Source organism: Octopus sinensis, linkage group LG23 (assembly GCF_006345805.1).
Source record: "Octopus sinensis linkage group LG23, ASM634580v1, whole genome shotgun sequence".
NCBI lineage: Eukaryota > Metazoa > Mollusca > Cephalopoda > Octopoda > Octopodidae > Octopus > Octopus sinensis.
Window position 1 is genome coordinate 8,447,523 of NC_043019.1, and position 6,378 is coordinate 8,453,900.

Here is a 6,378-nt window from a genome sequence, read left to right on the forward strand (position 1 = left end):
CCATGCTGGAACACCGCCTTTAGTCGAGCAAATCAACCCCACGACTTATTCTTTGTAAGCCTAGTACTTTTAATATAGGTGTATTTTGTCGAACTGTTAAGTTACGGGGACATCAGCACACCAGCATCAGTTGTCAAGCGATGTTAGCGGGGCAAAAACAGACACACACAAGCATACACACACACATAAATACATATATATACATACATATATACGACGGGCTTCTTTCAGTTTCCGTCTACCAAATCCATTCACAAGGCTTTGGTCAGCCCGAGGCTATAGTAGAAGACACTTGCCCAAGGTGCCACGCTGTGTGACTGAACCCGGAACCATCTGGCTGGTTAGCAAGCTATTTACCACACAGCCACTCCTGCGCCTATGTCATTTACAAACTTAATCTCACACAAACTCATGTTTAAAATTAAAACTGCTGAGCATCAGGTGTACTTTTATAGATACAGTTATCATAAGTATAATTATAGTTTCATATGTATAGAAATATTTCTTTATGACGTTTTTCTTATCGAGAAGATATTGCGGCGTCTGTTAGTCTTCGCTAGTACTTAACAACAATCAAATTTGTTCGTTAGTATATCCTTAACAATATTGTTATACTCATTCACCCAAAACTCAGAAGATATAAAGCAAAATAATTTGTCATTGCATGTGCAGACGTCGTTGTGTACTAAAATAACACGCCAATATGTCGCCAACGACAATATAATAATTTCCGAAAATTATGATGTCAAAGTGATTTGCCTTTATTACACCTCACCTTTCTTTAATTTTAACCACATACCGATATAATTTGTAGAGTGCTTGGAATATTAACTTTTACTCAGCCATTTTCAAGCGGCTGCTTAATATGATTTTTTTTACTAATAATACATCATGAATGCTACGCAGTGGTTAGGAGTTTTTACAAATTTACAATATAACAATGGTATAAATGGAGGTTATGTTCATCGATAGAATGTAATTTCTTAATGCGCAAACGAAAACTTATATGACATTACCTGACACGTGACACGGCATAGAAAATCTAAACTCTTTCTTGTAATGTGAATCCGTTAAGTACAGCGAAAAATGAATACAATACGCAACCACAAACATGTATTCCTATATATATATATATATATATATATATATATATATATATATATATATATATATAGAGAGAGAGAGAGAGAGAGAGAGAGAGAGAGAGAGTAGATAGATAGATAGATAGATAGATAGATAGATAGATAGATATATAGAGGTGTGCATATATGTATATATGTATATGTGTATCTATATATTTGTTATAAATATTTATGTACATATGAATTCAGGCATGTACATAATACTGTACTATGAATGTGTGTGTGTGTGTGTTCGTGTGTCTCAAAGAGAGAGAGAGATACCGACAGACAGGCAGACAGACAGACAGAAAGACACAGAGAGAGAGAGAGAGACTGCCTCTAAATACACACTAGCGCAAGTAGTTCTATGTGGTACCAAATATTGCCACGCAATGTCTGTATCACATGCTTGATCTTAATTCTCGATCCCTTCGGCGATTTCTACTAAAGGGGAAAAACTTTCTTCTAAAGTGAGGTATATTCCACCTTAAATGTAGTGAATAAAGAGAGAACACTTAGGCTGAGCAGGTACTGGCTCACAGTGCTTGCTATGTGTCACATTTCACATTTCCTAATACCAAAGTATGGGTAGATCATCGAAATTGCTGTATGAGAGAAAAAAATCTGCAGTTGACTTGGCAGGGTATTCACAAGGAAAACACTAAATGTGCAACAGATCCTGACCACAAGCACGATAAACGGCGAATTATTGCTTCTGGACAACCCAGGCTTTTCATTGACATAGCGCAACTAGCGGTCTTCAAAACTGACATCAATGCTTTTGTATAAATTAACGCTAAAGAATCTGATTACGCTTGCAACTTTAAGAGGAATTTGTAGAATGATCAATGGCACAAAACTCCAATGTTTGTATGTGTGTGTGTGTAGTTGGATGCACGCAAACACGCACACATATACTATTACATACATGAACAACTCTACGTGTACATAGGTACGCACTTACATACATAAATATGAGGTATTTATGTACGTATATATGTATATATGCTCACACACACACACACATACATATATTGCGTTGCCGCCTTTGCATAATGTAATAAAGTGTATACACATACACACCCAAACCTACCCTCTCATGCTCTCTCTCTCTCTATCCCCCTGTCTCTCTCTTTGTCCCTCTCTTTCTTTCTCTCACTTCTAAGCCTCAATTTTGAAAGGCTTAATATAATTAAAATGAAAGATCTAGTTGGAAGCAGATGTCGATGAAACAAAATTTTCCAAAACCACTTCTCGTTGTAAGGCAACAAGATATATCTTAAATGCCTTAAACTATGGAGATTCGGAGTTGACAGAAACAAGGAAATACTTAAGAAATATTGAATTTAGATCTTTCAGTGTCACCATATTTAACTTCGTCACAAAGCCACTTCAACAATGAAGCACCTCAGGAGTTGATATCTTATCTAATACAATAATACCACACTGGAATGCTGGAAATGAGAAATGTCGACAGATTTTGAAGAACAAAAAGTTAGAGAAAAATGTGAACTCAACAAGAAACTAAAAACTGAAAGAGAAGTTTATGATATTGCTGCCTTCAGTCATTGGCAAAAAATAAAGCTCAAAATATGTTTGTTGGAATGTGCGAAAATATTCATTAAATGGCATATCAAGACAAGTATATCCCCGAATTTGGTTCCTCATAACTTTCAGAATAATGGAAATCTTTCAATGAATTCATTTACAGATTGGAGTCAGGTGGTAAAGATTCCGTTTTTATCAGAATTTGTTATGAAAATCTTCTCCACTTGTGGGGAGAGGAGTTTCGTAAAATCCCTCACGTCAAACTCGTTTCATTATAACGTCTAGGAGAAAGTGTACTTCTTAATGACATTTTCTCCAAATAACTTTCAGAATGTTCATGTTACAATTATATTCGAATTTCATGTGGAAAAGAGAAATGGTGGGCACGCACACATCCATACAAGCACACATCATGTGTTTATCTACAAAATGAGACCAGAAATTTCGTACAGAAAAAAGCATGTATGTTGGAATATATGTGTACGAGCTCACCATGTTTGTCTCTTTATTTAATATTCCAATATAATCGATATCATCCCAATCTGAAAGTTATTTCAACAAAATATCATGAAAAAAATTCACATTTTTCTGAAATAATGGAGAAACAATGCTGAATCTTGTGTATTTTCGGAAACTTCTCTCCCAATCCCCTGAAGAAATTCTTAATAAATTCCGATGTAATCAGTCTCCACGTCATTGGAAACGCATTTGTAGAAAATGTCATTAAAAAGTATCTCTTTTCCTGGGGGCAAACTTCTGTAGGTATGCTCATTAAATTGCAATGAATCTACTTAACAATACGGACATATATACTGAAATTTGATATTCAATTTTTTTTTTATATATACAACTTCTCTCACCATCTTATTTAATTTAAAGAGATATCAAAAACGTGTAGCAGCCTGGGAATTTGTCACCTGCTTCAGATCTACGATGCAACCGTTTAATTTACAAGAAACGTCAACCAAACTCCCTCAACTTTGGTCGTAGTTTATTAAAAAAACAGAGGATACATTAGGTGGTGATGTTTTTTTCAATACACTTAATCGTAATTGCATGAACGTTTGATCATATATTTTGCCCATTCGACTCAAGAGAGACACAAATTTACTGAACAATGAATTTGAGTTGAGCTCACGTCTGCAAAGTGTGACAGTTCGGGATTTCATATTCTCGTGAGTTTCTCTCAATTTTAGAATATCAATGTGATACGAAACTTGTATTTGAACGCATGACATTCAGCTCCGAATTAATAAATAGATAGCTGCGATTAATTTTGGGGGCGCGTATACACAAGACTAACACACGCACACACACGCAGAGACACACAGACAGACACACACATGCACACACATACACACACCCACACCACACATACATACATACATATATATATTATTATATATAGATATATATTATATTACATAATATATATATTATATATATATATATATGTATTACTATATATATATATATATATATAGAGTATATACATATATATATATATATATATATATATATATGTATATTATACATATATGTATATATATATATATATATCTTATATATATATATATATATATATATATATATATATATATATATATATGCATGTATATATATAAGTACATGCGCGTATCTCGTTCTATCGGGACATGAACAGTTATGTTGTGTGCGGGAACAAGTAGCATATTTCTCGATAAATCAGACACACTTTTTCACCCCAAATCTTGATGTTGTAAACTCCTGGAGTTTGTTACAGCGAAGATATGAATAGTTTATAGGCATGCATGCGTTTCACAAAAGGCTAGTGTTAATATAAATGAGAAAAAAACAACCATAGTTTATTTGAATGTGTTATTTTAAACAAAACTAGCATTTTTCTGTTAAAAACAATTTTTCTAGTGCTTCTTAACATATAAAATATAAATCAGAGTAATCAATACGAGTGAAAAAGCTTTTAAATACAGGTGGACTGGTGTCTAATGCGGAATACATTAACTCTCTTACAGTCACCGAAAGATTTCAGACCGAATTTTTCAAAAATTGTTTTCCAATATGAGACTTCGATTTAAAACACGTTATGCTGTTGACCGATGAGTGCTAAATGCAGTTAGCGCTGGGAAACGCCTAACAGTTGTTTTGGTTTTATATATATTAATAGTAATAGTATAACCTCAAAAGAAATAATGATAGCTGGATATTATGTAAATAGAGGAATTTATCTGTAATATAACGTGAGAATTATTCGGTTACCATAATTTCCACCCCGTCATCCGAAACTCGGAGTTTTTTTTATGGCAACGAAATTCTCACATATTATTACAAGATATTATGTATATATCTATATATATATATATATACTATATATATATATATATATATATATATATATATATATATATATATATATATATATATAATATATATATATATATATATATATATACCCCGATCGCCATGATAGATCGGTAGCCACTGCATACATTTTTTCTCTCCTTGTTGCTTTTATCTGTGTCCCCCTTTTGTGTAGAAGTGCGTAGGCTCGAAACGTAAAATACTTATTCTATTCCTGAGCCTTATACTAATATATCTGTCTGTTTTATACACCACCTCTCTTCCTCTTTTGTTTTTTCGTGAACTCTCTCTCTCTTTCTCTCCCTCCCTATATATATATATATATATTATATATATATAGTTTTTATAGGCTAGCAGGAATTCGGCTTACATTTAAGTTCTGTACGGAACTTAAAACTGAAGAATTGTATTTTAAGAATAGGTACAGTAATTGTCGGTTGCTTTGTTTTCCACTCTTGATATCTGAGGAAATGTGACTGTCATACAAAGGCTAAATTAAAAAATAAATGCTGTTAATTATGCACAAAGAATAGAAAAATAGAGCTGCCGAATGACATTTTAGCAGTAGAAGAAGTGATTCATTGCTTGGGAGACTAAGAAGTGGGATTGAAAATGATTAAAAATGAGAAGCGTCTTCTCATGCGGGGAAAGCAAAATGACAGAATCTTGAAAAGAATTTTACGAATAGGTTGTGGATCAGAGAAGGCCACGAAGATCAGTTTCTATAAATATAATCATTTATGAAAAAAGCAATTGTTTATAAAACCTAAATCCCCATAGATCATGATGTTGTCGGTTCCTGAAAGACTAAGGCTTGGTTATAAATACAAAAAATCGGAAATTGCTTAGACAATTTCTATTAGTTTGCGATGGAAATTGCTGCACTTCAGAAATATATTATAATTTTAAAAGAAGAAATTTCATTTTAATTTTCTCAAACTGCAAACTTGATGACATTCAGTGATGAAAAATGATGGTTAGATATGGTTAAAGTCGGAATACTAATTTGACATTAAAAAATTCGATGGAAACGTCCAAGATAAATTATAGTTTAAAAAATCTCTCTTCGTTTAGAATTACAATAATGCGACCTGGTTATTGTTTAACAATTTAAATGTCATGGAAATAAAAGTTTTGGATAAATTGATGTAATTGTATAAAGCATTGATTAGTATTTTGTGATGTTGCAAATTTTTAATATTGATAGTAATAATACTGGGAGATGGATTAATGTATTCCCATAGAGTTGTGCGCCTCATCTGAAGCTAAAGATTTGACATTGGTAATATCATTTGGTATATTTCTGGATTTATTTATTGAATAGTCTTCAGCATTAAAATATACGGGAAAT